Source organism: Haliotis rubra, unplaced genomic scaffold (genome assembly GCF_003918875.1).
Source record: "Haliotis rubra isolate DU_JTF1 unplaced genomic scaffold, ASM391887v1 Scf114, whole genome shotgun sequence".
NCBI lineage: Eukaryota > Metazoa > Mollusca > Gastropoda > Lepetellida > Haliotidae > Haliotis > Haliotis rubra.
In genome coordinates this window covers 813,845-829,798 of record NW_025765048.1, presented here as the reverse complement: position 1 = coordinate 829,798, position 15,954 = coordinate 813,845, and the positions used below count along the sequence as shown (strand labels likewise).

The window sequence follows — 15,954 nt, the reverse complement described above, 5'->3', positions numbered from 1 at the left end:
TATGAAAATATGTGATCTCTTCATAATTGTCACTCAGCACTTGACCATAAAGTTTAAACATTATTGCCAGAATATGTGTTGAAACATCATGTTTAATCTGTTAAATCATCTTAATGCTTGACTCTTAGATAAATAGATCAAATATCTATTGTGCAAACGCTCCTTACAGAAACAGTGACAATATTCTATAAACTACATAAACAAGATATATAATGAATCACATATACATGATGAGCAACAAAACATATAATAATACAAATGTGTATAATAATAATAATGGCCTAGGACAATCAGATCTATATTTGTTTATAGTTGTACATATGGTTGCAAATAATTGCTATACTATTTGGATCATTATTTCTAAAAAGAAGGTTAAACCTTTCAGTGGTAGTAAGGCTGAGAAAGTTATTAATTTTAGAGGAAAGGGAGTTAAATAAGGACTTTAAGGTTTTATAAAACTACTTAAACAGGTTAATTTTCACCCTGGCCTATATGTCCACAGACCCATAAACAATAAAAGATAATGAAGTCAGTTCACAGCAAATAAGTTCATAATAACTTCCCAAGGCTGCTTATTCAATCAGTGCTATAACAACAATCGTGATACAGAATCATGACATTGACACTACAGCAATATATAACACACCCTGCCCCATGTACTACCAGCCAATCAGGAAACAGAAGTTATCCAGGGGGTGGGGCCTTGTGTTTAGGTTTACAAGCTCTAAACAATTGCTTCCCTTGTTGATCAATGTCATGATATCACTCGAAAATAACTCATGTAGAATATATGGCCTAAGAAAAAAATCCTTTTCATAATTATGAATAAAATATGATTCATGTTTGGAATTTATGATATCAGATTTGGAAAAAGAAGTTTTTATTCGTACATGTTTTCATAGGACATGCGGCCCCAGGAGTGGATGGGTACTGAGCAGGTGAAATGGTCATGTGACAGTTCACATTCTCACATCACAATGTTTTCAGTGAGTGAGTGAGTATGGTTTTACGCCGCTTTTAGCAATATTTCAGCAATATCACGGGACACCCGAAATGTCTTCAGACAGTGCATCCATGTGAGTCGAACATGGGTCGTCTGCGTGATGAGCGAATGCTGTAACCAGTAGGCTACCATTATTTATTAGCAATTATTTAGTTTTGTCCTTGTTAACCGGATCACACGACCTTTCACCTCATGGTTCCCGCTCCCCAGTCTAAACTAAAGTGAAATCCAATCCTAAATCCAGTGAAATTCCTTTGTTTATCTTTTTCGAAAGAAGGGGTTAAAATAATTGAGAATGTTTTCGTGTTGATAAGTATCACCTATTCTTATTTCTCCTGAATCTCCACTGTTTGTTTGGGGGTAATAAAACAAATAATCTGTGAAAAATTGTGCTGGCAGACCTGTAAACTAAGTTATTGTAAATATTTGAAAAGTTCTCCAATGTCAACTCTTCACTGTGTATGATTCAAGAGGTTGCCAGGCAACACAAAGATATAACAGTGTTTTCACATTGTTTGCTGCTGAGATTCAGGCCAAAAAGATATTTGAGAAATATAGGATATTTGAGAAACCTATGGTATTTGAAAAACAAGCTTTTTAAAAAACATAGGGTATTTTATAAACATTGATATCAGAATAATAGATCTATAGTGTCTATAAAGTTATATTAAAAAAACTTGCAGCAGGTCATTTTTCATTAACTCAGCATTTTCTATAAACAGAGTAATATCATGAATTCGTTCATGATTGGTGCTGTTTTATCAAAGAATATTTTTTAACCTGAAGATCAATTTCAAAGAATATTCTGATCCTGTGAACAAACTTGTTATTGTGTGACATTTTATTTCAAAGGGAAATATGTTTTGAAGGAGTAGGTGATTAGGTTTTTGCTAGCTGTTCAATGTCTCTTTTTTTTTTTAAAATGTTGTGAGAGGAACTGAACAACATCTTTCAATGGACATCTGACAGAAATAGACGATCCTGAGAATATCAATGATAACCATCTAACTAACACAGAGAAATATTCAAAGAAATTTTGGAAATAAATCTTGGAATAACCATTTATGTTGAAGTCAGGATTTGATGTAAGAGCCCAGTGAAACGAAATAATGCAAGAACCATTACCTTGATCTAACTGCTCCTTCTTAAATATTTGTTGTGAACTCCTCTCATATCTGCCCTTTTAAAGTATCTTTTCCTAATCAAAGGAACTGAGCAAGAAATATATAATCTCAAATCCATCAGTGAGAGCCCTGAGTCAAGTATAGCAGAGACCTATTTGGTGTTGCCAGAAATGTGCCCTGAATTCATTCCATAATCTGAAACACAAAAACTAGAAATAAAACCTTGGATCATTTGCAATTAAATTGTAGTGGTTTGAGACTGCAATATTTAATTGGTTAGCCATTAATTCAAGGAAAGATTATCGAAAACAGAGAAACCTCAGGAAAAAAGGCCTGCAGTTCTTTTTGTAAATATTTATGTTCTGATGGTTATCAGGATCAAATCCTGCCAGCGTCTTTGGTTGGAGGAAGACACAAGACTGAGCTCAGCCTCCATTTTCCTAAATGACAAACACAAATCCTTTGGTCCCTACAGTCTCGATTATGATCCTACATGAGACTGGTTCGTCCATTTCTTCTGAAATTGTTAAATATGTTCCATGAGATTCAGTGACCCCCTAATGTTTCATGATGGACATTTTGATGATGGCTGCTGCTCCATTTTCCTTTCCTTCTGGCACCAAGATGGGGAGGAGCCATTGTAACAATATGGATACTACTCCAGTTAGGAGGATGTGGTATGCAGTGGAGCCAGGTTTTGACTTCCTTGGAATGCCATGAAGTGTACTTCTGTTCTTGATGGTTGGGTCCAGATTTGAAGCATGTCGTCCAACGCAGCTCAGCGTAAACACAATTCTCATCTGGCACTCATAACACTAACGGAGTGAAATCTTCATTTAGCAAAGAATAATTACCTCTGTGCTCATTGGGTGCCAAGAAGTTTTGCCACCATTTCGGCAATAATTTGTTCCACCTGTAACGTTAATTGCTTGGAATGTAGCATTCTAATAATATTAGTAATTAGGACAGTATTATTTGGGGAATATGACTTCGGGGACATCTTTCTCCACACTGGGAGTAATTTGTAGTGCTTTTAGAATCTTGAAAGGTAGAATGTTAAGAAAACAGCACCTTTTGATGTTTTGTGTTTAATTTGGAATATGTTTCACCATTCAAGCGACTGAAACCAAATTTTAAATTCTTACCTCAAACAATGTTTTGGATTGAAAACTAAATACCGTGCAGACGCAGAGTTTCCTTGATGATGCATTCAGGGTGGGTGGTTTTCATAACTTGTGAAATTCATGCCCTTTCTCCAATCAAGATAAGCATTGTGAAATGGTAAAACAATCCCAGCTTGTTGTGTTGGTTAACTGTCTCATGCAGACCACATGACAGCAACAGGAACCAGGATTCTGGCTGCACTTGACTGCCTCTGAGAATGTCATGTTATGCTCTGGTACTGACAGCCAAGAAGTTACTGAGCATTGTGGTCTCTGTGAAGATAAATATATAGAATGTTATTACAATATACCTTAAAATCCTAACATTCATCCAACTGCCTGCAGCTATGAAAGGGAATCCATAAAACTTTAATTGAATTTATCTTGAAATTCATTATCATTTACACATGCTCAAGAAGTGAAAAAATGCTGCTTTGTATTTCGGGGGAAATCAGGCACATTATTCAGCTCCATTCTATTCTATTCTGTTCTCATTTCTTTAAGGTTTTTGAAAACATAAATACAGAAAGGTTGCTTGCTTAGCCAATCGAATTTTACAAAATGAGAGTTTGCCAGGTGTTTAATAAGTGCTCATGAATAGTGCCATAAATTGTCCTGATGTTCAGAGCTACAGCAAGTTTAATATGGTATTTTCTGGCTATCAGAGAACTTCACTGTTAAAATAAAACTCAATCCTACAAGTGTTGCATGGGCATCTATTGTTATCCCAGATAAAACCACATTCATATTTTAGTGTTAATTTCAGTTTGTTGATTTAGCATCCCTGTCAACTTTTTAATAATATTATTTCAAAGATGTATAACATGTAATAGCTATGCCACTGAATGGAAACTAAAACTGACCAATGCAAACAAAGATAAAGGTAAGTTTTAAGACTGCAGAGAAACGAGATAAAACTTAAAGTCACATGAGAGGCCGTTCCACAGTGTAAATACTGGTTTATCCCACCTACAGAACAGGTCTGTTACAGTAAGAGTAGAAAACAAAACACCTACACAGGTGCCAAATGTCATATGCCATATATGCCACAGATCTGCAATGACCTCTGCCACAAATACAACCAATCAGGTGTTTATCTGATGCCAGAGCACAGGAGAGACAGCCAATCACAAGTTGGATCTGTGAGCAAGTTCTGTATATAGTAACCACTGACAGCTATATAGTGTGTATCCAGGGCTAAAGTGGAACTAAGGCAATATTATAGCTCACCTCAAAGATAACTTGAACTGGTTTGTGTTTCCTGATTTTCAAAAGCGCTGACAAACCAAACTTTTTAACTGATGCACTTGATAACTTGTGTAAAATCCTTGTGTAAGCCACTGGCGCTGTGTCAGAAGAGGATCAAATAAATCTTTACCTATCTATATTATGACATTTGTACAATATCAGTTGACTCTATTGTAGACTGAATGTGTTTATGATAAGACATTGAAAAACTGTGGAGCAGCATGGGTTGGTATGCACTTAAATGCCCCGCTGGATTCCCTCGTGTTGTATGGTAGATAATCAGGAACGGTAGGTAATAAGGGTAATAGGAATTGGTTATAAATATTTATGACATAGGTGTGATAATTGATAATTGACAGATGTATGTTACAAGAAATATCTAGTGTAATAAGCTCAATCATGTGTGCTTGTTACACTGTGATGACAGTGGCGAAATGTTTTTTTCATTAGAGCATCAAGTAAGACCAAGTATCTTTGAAAAAGCATGAAGATAATAGCCACCGCATTTCCCGATAAAATGCCATCTGTGAAATAAACACTGAGGTATTGATTAAATGGCAGGCCTGGATAAAATACATATAGCTTTTTAGATGGAATTCTTCCCCTAATTATTTTTGCAATTATATGTCAAGAGTATAGAGTTAAAAAGAAATAAATACCTATGTAAACATTTGATTTAGGAGATAAGCCAGGAATTCATGTTTGTTGGTAAATTAGGAATCGCCTTGACTGTCAGTGTGACATGGCTTATTGTGTGTCATGGTATCCAATGGATGGGTTCAGTGCTTGTCATGTCACTGGTAAAACTTGACTATTGCTGTCTGTGGCAGTGAAGTGTCTGGGGTCATGAACATTCGACTCACTAGGAAACGGCTGTGCCATAACTTAACATTATCATTGATTACCAGGGCATTGTGACGAGTGGGCTCCTAGTAGCCCTGACCTAACAATCCATCTGAGAGGCTCCAGGCTTGATCCTACACCCTAGTGGTCCCTAGTAACTCTGACCTTCTGGTCCATCTGAGTGGCTCCATGCTTGAGCCTACACCCCAGTGGCTCCTAGTAGCTCTGACCCACTGGTCCATCCTGAGTGGCTCCATGCATGAGCCTACACCCCAGTAGCCCCTAGTAGCTCTGACTTATTAGTCCATCTGAGTGGCTTTCTGGTCCATCTGTAGCTCCAGGCATGAGCCTACACCCTAGACCTACTTGTCCATCCGAAAGTGGGTACACCCCAGTGGCCCCTAGTAACTCTGAATTTCTGGTCCATCCTGAGTGGCTCCATGCTTGCTTGAGCCTACACCCCAGTAGCCCCTAGTAGCTCTGACCTTCTGGTCCATCTGAGTGGCTCCATGCTTGAGCCTACACCCCAGTGGCTCCTAGTAGCTCTGACCTTCTGGTCCATCTGAGTGGCTCCATGCTTGAGCCTACACCCCAGTGGCTCCTAGTAGCTCTGACCTTCTGGTCCATCTGAGTGGCTCCATGCTTGAGCCTACACACCCCAGTGGCTCCTAGTAGCTCTGACCTTCTGGTCCATCTGAGTGGCTCCATGCTTGAGCCTACACCCCAGTGGCTCCTAGTAGCTCTGACCTTCTGGTCCATCTGAGTGGCTCCATGCTTGAGCCTACACCCCAGTGGCCCCTATTAGCTCTGACCTTCTGGTCCATCTGAGTGGCTCCATGCTTGAGCCTACACCCCAGTGGCTCCTAGTAGCTCTGACCTTCTGGTCCATCTGAGTGGCTCCATGCTTGAGCCTACACCCCAGTGGCTCCTAGTAGCTCTGACCTTCTGGTCCATCTGAGTGGCTCCATGCTTGCCCTAGTAGCTCTGACCTTCTGGTCCATCTGAGTGGCTCCCTACTGACCTTCTGGTCCATCAGTGGCTCCATGCTGAGCCTAGCTCCTAGTAGCTCTGACCTTCTGGTCCATCTGAGTGGCTCCATGCTTGAGCCTACACCCCAGTGGCTCCTAGTAGCTCTGACCTTCTGGTCCATCTGAGTGGCTCCATGCTTGAGCCTCAGTGGGACCTTCTGGTCCATCTGAGTGGCTCCATGCTTGAGCCTACACCCCAGCCTAGTACACCCTGAGTGGGCTAGTAGCTCTGAGTAGCTCTGACCTTCTGGTCCATCTGAGTGGCTCCATGCTTGAGCCTACACCCCAGTGGCTCCTAGTAGCTCTGACCTTCTGGTCCATCTGAGTGGCTCCATGCTTGAGCCTACACCCCAGTGGCTCCTAGTAGCTCTGACCTTCTGGTCCATCTGAGTGGCTCCATGCTTGAGCCTACACCCCAGTGGCTCCTAGTAGCTCTGACCTTCTGGTCCATCTGAGTGGCTCCATGCTTGAGCCTACACCCCAGTGGCTCCTAGTAGCTCTGACCTCCTGGTCCAGGTCCATCCAAGTGGCTCCAGGCTTGAATCCACACCCTGGTAGACCCCCTAGTAGCTCTGACCTTCTGGTCCTGGTAGCCCCTAGTAGCTCTGTACCCATATTGGTTCCCTGCTTTATACACTACTGAAAAACCAACTTATTCAAGTTAGGCAGACAGATTTACAGAACTCATTTCACACCAAACAATCCAACCATGGAACATGATGAGATGGGATACACAACAGATACGGCATCCAATATCAAGCTATGTATCTAATGAAATTTTATTGAGTGTTTTATGCAGAGGAAAATCATTCTGAAAATGAAACAGAAATTTTGAAAACTTAATTCAATTCAAGCTTGTCCATCCTTCCCCCAAGTGGCCATAACATCACTATCTTCTGCTCCCAGATGGAATGAGAGCGCAGTTTGTAATAAACGGAAAGGAGTTTCGTTATACACAAATTGTAAGCCAGTGAAGCCAATTGTTTGCTTTCATTTGAAATGCATCAGGAGTCTTTACATGTAATAAATAAATGCATTTTGAATGATGTTGGAAGGAGGTAATCTGTAACACGTGTGGGACACATGGTCGCTGATGGCTGCCATCTTGGCCTTTCCAAGCTCTGGGATTACTGACACTCAAGCGAAGGTCAGAGGTCATAGAAAGGGGGAAAGTGGGAGAAGGAGGTTGAAGAAAAAGGTAGAAGGCACCAAGCGGGGCATTTGATAATGTATTTTAGGAGGGAAACAATGGAGATCCTTATTTTGGGGCGACATTGCATCAGTATTACTTACAGTGTTACTTGTTCTGACAGTTTAGCTTAGGATTGGTTTCCAAAATGTTTGATGGTCAACATCTTGGAGGACATTTCCAAGGTTGATGCACCAGTGACAAAGTGATTTGGAAGCAAGTCTCTATTTTACTTGTACCATAACTTATAAACAATTGATTTTCCTTTGCATGTCTTTGTGACAGGTGCCAGTGTGGCATATTTCCTTTTTCATAGGCGACTAATGGGATCGGGTGGTCAGGCTTGCTGACTGGGTTGACACTATCCCAATTGTGTAGATCAGTGCTCATGCTGTTGATCACTGGATTGTCTGGTCCAGATTCAATTATTTATAGCCCGCCACCATATAGCTGGAATATAGCTGAGTGCAGCGATAAACAACCAACCAACCTACCAACCTTTTTCATGAGCATAGTCATATAAACAAGCTGATGATTTTGTCAGAATCCTTAAGATTCTCAGCGACTATTTGTTGATTTAAACAACCACAATTGGATCGCTTGGTCAAATGCACAGCTGCCAACTGTCCCAAATAGTTCGTATTTGTTAGAATCTGCAATGAAAATCTGAACTACCATTTCTTCCTTTGTAATGTGAATAATGTGCCAAGCAACAGAAAAATATCATATCAGTTTTGTAGTAACAAAATTGTATTGAACTGTCGACATGTCCATGGTGAGAAAAATATTGTACTTATTGTGATTTGCGAAAGTTTGTATGTGTGTGACTTGAATGGTTTTGTTAAAGATTGTATGTTCCCATACCCAAATGACATGAAATCATGCTCATGCTTTCATCCACTGGTTTGATAGACCCAGAATAGATCATTAACAGCCAATGATATTGTGAGAAACTGCTGAAATGCAGTCACTCTTTTTCCCAATTGAGTTTGTGAAATTTGAGTGAAATACAATTAACTAATAATTTTAGAATTTGAAAACTCTTTCCCCTTGAACAGGACAGACAACATGCACATAACATAACCTGTAATAATGTATATTTGTCACACCATCCCATATACATTATACTGTCGATTGTTTTGTTAATATGGGAAAAAGGAAAACCTTGGCAAATTATTGTTTTAATTTCCTGCAAATGTTGTGTCTATAAATAGGGATAGAAACCATCACAGAACAGCAAATCCATGTGAAATTATTGTGGAATTTGTCGCGTTCTTGATGACTCAGATAACAGGAAGTGTGACTTAAAAACAATATGGCTGACCTTCAACCAGTCTCTCATTCCAACACTGAGAAATGTGAGCTTTCCTTGGATCCAAAGTCTGTAATTAGTTACGTATTAGAACTCAATATTTCAAAATTGTTATGACAGTTTTTTAAAAATGGAAAAAATGTGTCTTAATATTTGAAAATGAATTTGCAATGAAATATGGCATTCATATTGCAATAATTGTGTGAGAAACATGATAAATCAATGGAAAATGAAAATTTTATATGCTTTGCAGACTTTATAAATAATTTGTACACAGACCATATGACGTTGATTCATAAAGTGTTTGATCATTTTGCAATGATAGATCACATGATCGCCCAAGTTGCTAATCAATCCATTCACGAATGAGCACTGAGCAGTAGTGTAAGTTCGCCAACATGTGCACGGGTAATCCCCTGCCTATAGTTGAGTGTAAAGTACCGCTGCCAATTACGATTGAGAATGTGAATAGCACTGTTGAGAGTTGAGTTGGCATTACCAGGTTGTTATCATAAATATCACTGGACCGACTTGATACACTTGCAGTGCACATTATCAAAACATTATATGGTATTCTCGTGACAGAGCTAAACCCTTTTATAACGCTGATTATGCAGATATGAGAAAATATTCAAATTCCTAAATTAATGACTCAGACCGAAAAAGGGCATTTTTTATTATTTTTACAAAAGTTGTGAGTGTTGTCAGAGTATGGAAATACGAGTGAAGTGAATTGCTTTTTATCAAATGGATAGGGAAGTGGTATGTTGGCAAGTTAATTAGATTGGTGGAAAGGTGTAGGAAAATAGTTTTCTGATGTGGTAGGGCGACTGAAGGCATGTACAGAAGGCCATCAGGTGGTTTCAATAATTTTCAGTGCATGCAAAGATAATGTCACGTGATGCATTGTGGGATATGGAGCAGGAAGCTAATCACAAGTATATCGGCAATCTCCAATGTCAGCATGGGGTGGGGGCAGATGAATAAAAAAAACCTACAGGCAGCGTGGTATTGAGCTTGTATTTTGTGCGGGAGTTGATAGCAGACAAAAAGTGCATTTTTAGAATTAAACAATCAGGATTTATGTATTATAAATTTATACACCAAGTTTGTAAGGCTGCACCACATCTACTGGGTGTGTCTCCTGGAAAAGTGTCAGTTTGATGGTGGAATATGAAGGAATAGTGTCAGTTTGATGGTGGAATATGAAGGAATAGTGTCAGTTTGATGGTGGAATATGCAGGAATAGTGTCAGTTTGATGGTGGAATATGCAGGAATAGTGTCAGTTTGATGCTATTATAGCCTCACAGGATGTCTGTTACAATCCTTCACTGCTTCAGGTTGTGATCGTAATATCAGCCAACATGTCCAATTTGTATTGTACTACGTGTTCAAAGTATTTCAATTTCTTTGATATCTATATACAATGTATTCAATATTTAATGACCTGTATTTCATCCTTTTCCCCATTCTCAATTATGGTGATCATTTTGAGCAAGTGCTTAGGAAGTTCTGTTTGCAATGGATTTTGTTTGATTCTAAAACCTTTGAAATATTCAATAAAATAATGAAACTTTCATTCCCCAAGTGGCAACACACGGGCAAATGCATTATTGATTTGAATGGACAAGACGACTTTGATCTCTAAGTTGCTCCATTCTTTCCGAAGTGTTGAGAGATTAGGCCAAGTTATTGAACACAATGTCCAGTAGCCAGGAGGCCACACCTGGGGGATGTATTGATACATGTTTGCAGGAAAGTATGTTGGTATTTCTGTGTGGGATGCTGGTACAATGAGGATTAAGTCCTGTAAGTGTATGTTGGTAGTTTCCTCGCCACGCTGAAGTCCACGCTCCTGTAATCAAACCTAGCTGAGTTACGTGGACGTCAGTTGATGTGATGTTACCGATGCCAGTACCTCTTCCAAGCAAGTCATTTATTTCTCAAAGAACAACTCATACATATCAAATATAATTCTTCAAAGGATGCATCTCTCAGATAAAGTATTTTAAACCTTGTTATCACAGCTCATATATCAAGGAGGTTGCCCTCTAGGATGTAGTTTACCATGCGAGATCATTGTAATTCTTTTGGCATTTGATAGAAGGCTTCAGTGCAATTTGAATTGTTTCAGACCAAGAATGGCTCATGATTCATTAACTTATAAAGTTGTTTCAAAATTTATGACAAAATCAAGACTTCACCCCCTCGAGGAAATTAAAGGAAATTAATTATTTTTAGTGATTGAAAAGGTCCATGATTTTCATTGTTTTTTAATGTTTTTGCATAGTTTTTATAACTTTTAAATTTGTGCTGTGATAATCCAGGTTTTCTTTGTTTACGTGAGCTGTTGGAACTCAGATAACTCGAGATAAGTCTTTCATTACCAATAATAAAAATGACTAGAATAAAAGATATAAGTGATAACATGCTATGATTACTCACATTTAATAATGTGCTGTTTTTTACCTATGTTTTTTTCTTTAAGAATTCAGCTACTTAATTATCTTTACAATCACCATAATCATCTTGACAATTTTAATCATCTTGCATAGTTATGTTCCTTAGTTGCCAGGATCCGCTGTTGGAGACTGATTTGTGTCCTGGTTTGATCTTTGTCATTATTGCGTGGTGTGTGATAAATAAGTCGATGCCATTCATCAGTTCGCCTTCCTCCCATTATCTCAAATACAATTGACTCACATCAATCCGGGTTAGAATTGGTCTTCAGCAACCCACGCATGTCATAAGAGGCGATTAAGAGAGGATCATGGGGTCAGGCTCGCTGACTTGTTTGACACATGTCATTGTATCCCAATTGTGTGGATTGATGATCATGATGTTGATCACTAGATTGTCTGGTCCAGGTTCAATAATTTTCAGGTCACCACAGTGGAATATAGCTGAGTGTGTCATTAAACAACAAACAAACAAAATCCAATACAATTGAACCTCACTCTTTCACTTGCTCATTTCTTTCTTAGAATCTTAAAATGTCTGTCAATTGTGGCTCATAGTCTAAGGTGCTGTTAAGAGGTGTGTTTTGTGTGTGAAAACTTTAGAAGTGGGTTTGTATCTGAGATTTGCCCTGATTGTGTTTTGCCATTACCATCACCGTGTTCACTGGGTGGACCGAACTCAATTCTAGCCCTCTTTTATCTGACACTCTGAGATAATGTTCAAAGCAGGGTTAATCCAGACTTACTTACTTGAAGTATTTTTGTCATTGATGTGAATTATGGGAATCAAGTTTTAATAGGAGCTCGAAGGGTTCCGAAACATAAGACAACAAATAAAGGGAATGTGAACCTATGGTTATCAGAACTTGTCCATTAAAATAATAAAAACTTTATCAGGCAACATCTTAAGGCAGTGATATATGTGTACATTGTATAATGAGGACTATTCCTGTCAGATGTTGAATAACAGCTATAACGAACCTCCTTCATGTTTTACAGCATAGGTAATCAACATACGTTCATGAGAACATTTCACTTGTTTACAAACCTTTAACTAATGTGGTCCTTTAGCTCTATGTGTAATATGTATTGTTAAAAAATATATAAAAAATAGTTTGCAAACACGATATGCACCATTTTGTTCTCACTAAGACAAAAACAACCCTGCTTTTATTACATTCTTTTTTGCCCATCTAGTTTTAAACAAGACTGTGTTTTGACAACTTTTCTTTGACAGTAATTGGAATAGCAAACCGAGGCAGGCATTTTGTTGTCAGAGTTGAATTATGACTTTAGTTTTTCTAATTTTGTTGTCTCTAAGTTGGTATTTTTACTGTTCTTATTCATGTCATTTTTTGGGTTTAATGGATCAACTTAAACCTGTCTTGACGGATTGCAGTAACTCACACCACTATTTCCATTGGGGTGGGGGTGTGGGACCATCTCCAGCTGATCTCTCCCCTCAAAGACACTGTATTCATGTGCTGTTCCAAATATAGGATGAAAATAACATTTGAAGCATCGACTTAAATATAAGTTAAGTTAGTTGTAAAATAAAAATGTCAAAAGGATTTCCCTAATCATAAATCTCCTTCATGGAATTCATTGTGCGATTCCAACTATATCATGAGCATGTGTATATGAATCGCTAAAATGTAATGCTGATAATCTGGAAATCCACTGTTGGAGGTATGTGAAATTAAAGCTTCACTCTTGATTAGTGTCATATTATTTGTTTCAGAATCCATCATGGTTTTAAGTATTTAGTTGACTACTAATTTTATGGTCAAACTACTAATTTTGATCCTTGAAATTACTATTTGCAGCACTTTGGGGCTGGCATCTCTGTGTATTGACCATTCCTCCATCTTTCAGATAGTGGACCTAGCATGTCTGCTTGTTTGGCGATGTTGTACGTTGTAGATGATACTGCAGTACATAATGAGATGAACCTTTGTAGAAATGTTAAGATAAGATAAGATATTTTATTGTGCAAACGTTCCATACAGAAACAGTGACAATATTCTATAAACTACATAAACAAGATATGTAATGAATCAGAATAACAATTTATATATTACAATATGTTGCTCCTTGATGGAACTGCTTCCCTTGCCATCTTTAAGAGCATGTACATCTGATGTCCAAGATGTAATGTATATTAGATGTACAAGATGGGGAACATGCACTTATTAAGGATGGACCATGGCACTCACTCTCAGAGTCTTTCAGTGCTAAATTACTTCCAATTAATTGTTTTCAGGAAAATAAGTCAGAAACAGTTTTAAGTCTGTAATACTTTTTGTTAGACATTTGTCAAGATGTGTCAGATTGTTTTACCATTTAATTTAATTAGAAACTCCAATAAGATCCTTTGCATACCAACTGGCCCTGTGCTAAGTGTCTGTAGCCTGAACTCCAGTAACACTGTGGTTTCACTTAAAAACAGTCATTACGGAACTGCACTGTAGATCCCTTTATAAATTTATCTTGTGGCAAATGTTTAAATTTTTTTAGGTCTAAAGAGCAAACATAATTAAGCTGTTTAGAAATAAAATTAGAATCTAAATCTGTTTCAGAGTCTACCTGAACAGACTGTCTTTAGGCTTAAAAGTGTTAAGTTTGTTTTTGTAACAGTTTAATCAGCGTGTATCCTTTTGGAGTTAGTGTTATAACCTTTTGAAAAGTAATGTCCCCCATGTTGGCTTTATTGTTAATGCTTTGAGTCAGGACAAGATACAGAAGAGTGCAGTTTGCATTTGAGGGTGATTACCATTTGATCCGCTTCACAACATACTTTATGGTTCAGGCTCTTGTGAGAAGGAATTAGTTTAGAAACATGCAAGTTAAATTTACGATGAATAGAATTTTACTGTTAGGCTTAAGTTAAACAATACACTTTAGGAACTGTTAAGGCCTGTCCTTAATGCATCCTGGAGCAGAGTGGGTCCATGGTCAGGAGAAGTTAATCGGATTAGCTGTGCACTTGAAGTGTCTTCAAACTTTTTCTTTTTCTTTTAGCTTAAACTTTTGATAACATGTACAAATGCAGTCAGATGGCCAGTATGTCCAACAGGTGATTGAAGAATCTCTGTAGGGATGGTGAAGGATTTTCTTTTTATGAAAGCTATTGCAGAACCGAGTCCCCTAGCTCTGTTAACTCTGTGCACTGCTTGTTGTGCTGGAGTCAGTGTTTGGAGTCACCACTGGTGTGATAACATTATCATGCTACAACAGCCATATTGCAGGAATCGTTATGATCATTACTTTACCATTTTTATGCAAAATGTTTTCACATTTTCATACATTTTGACAGGGTATTGTGTAGACAGTTCTGTTGTTCTGGTGAATATGCTTGGCTGATAGTGTGTGTTTGATGTAGATGTCAATTTTAATGTTTTTTATCACATTTTAGGGGTTAATAAACTTTTAAGACTTTGATCAGAGACCATATTTACCGAGGGACGTGCCTCAATCAACTTGTTTCTGTGCTGTTTGTTCTGCGATATCACAAATAAAGAATATCACAGAATGTCTTTTTGAAAACATTTACGCAAGTTTCTGATTTGTCGGTTCAAGTGATCAGATAGAAGATTATATTTGTTGAGGTGATTAGATTGATGTTGACTCTTCACACCACCAAACAGTGTGTGGAGTTTGTGTAGGGTCCTTTGGTTCAGGTATGGTTGTCTTTAGAAGAAAATCATTCACCATCCTAGCAGAGATTCCTGGCATTCTTGTCCCATGTCTTGACCATCTGATTGGCAGCCTTTCAGTCACACAGTGGATGATACTGGTTAGCAGATCAGGCTGTGTCAGTTGTCTGTAGAAACACTCTCACAAGACACCAACTGACTCAATACACCAGAAAAAATAAAATGTCTTACAAATAACACCCTAAAAACACTGCACGAGTACGCTCTGAATTAATGGTTAACAGCATAATGAAATATTGCATGGAACTTTGACAGAGAATCTAAGAATAATGAAACATCTATGTTATTGTAACTGACTGGCTTTGTTTGCATGTTATGTCTTTACTTTGTACCATCTCGTATAGTGGGACAATGTTAGAATACGCCCCATCAGTATACCCTTGTCGTATCACTGTCTGTGTGATGAGCGGTCACCTTGACATAATGGGTTTTTATTGTGTGATAGGAAGGGACTACCTAGAGATAATACATGCCCATTTTGTGATATTGAAATTCCACCATGAGATGATAGTGGTACACAATAAAATCCAAGGATTTCACTTTGAGATAGAAGTGTTCACCATGAGATAACAGGAGTCCACTCTGGCACACATGGAGTGCTCTTTGAAGATAACTGTGTGGTAATGTCGGCTATGTGATAATGGGAGTCCACTGTCAGGTAATAGGAGTCTATTTTGCCATACTTATATGAGCTATGTGATAGCCTGCTATGTGATAATGGGAGTCCACTGTCAGGTAATAGGAGTCTATTTTGGCATACTTATATGAGCTATGTGATAATAGGAGCCTGCTATGTGATAATGGGAGTCCACTGTCAGGTAATAGGAGTCTATTTTGGCATACTTATATGAGCTATGTGATAATAGGA

The 15,954-nt window shown here is 38.2% G+C and overlaps 1 protein-coding gene across 2 annotated transcripts in view; it reads left to right on the top strand.

Moving 5' to 3' along the window:
* LOC124252825 (nuclear hormone receptor HR96-like) overlaps positions 1 to 15,954 on the top strand; it is a 316,210-nt gene that overhangs the window by 44,098 nt on the left and 256,158 nt on the right. The window lies entirely within an intron of this gene.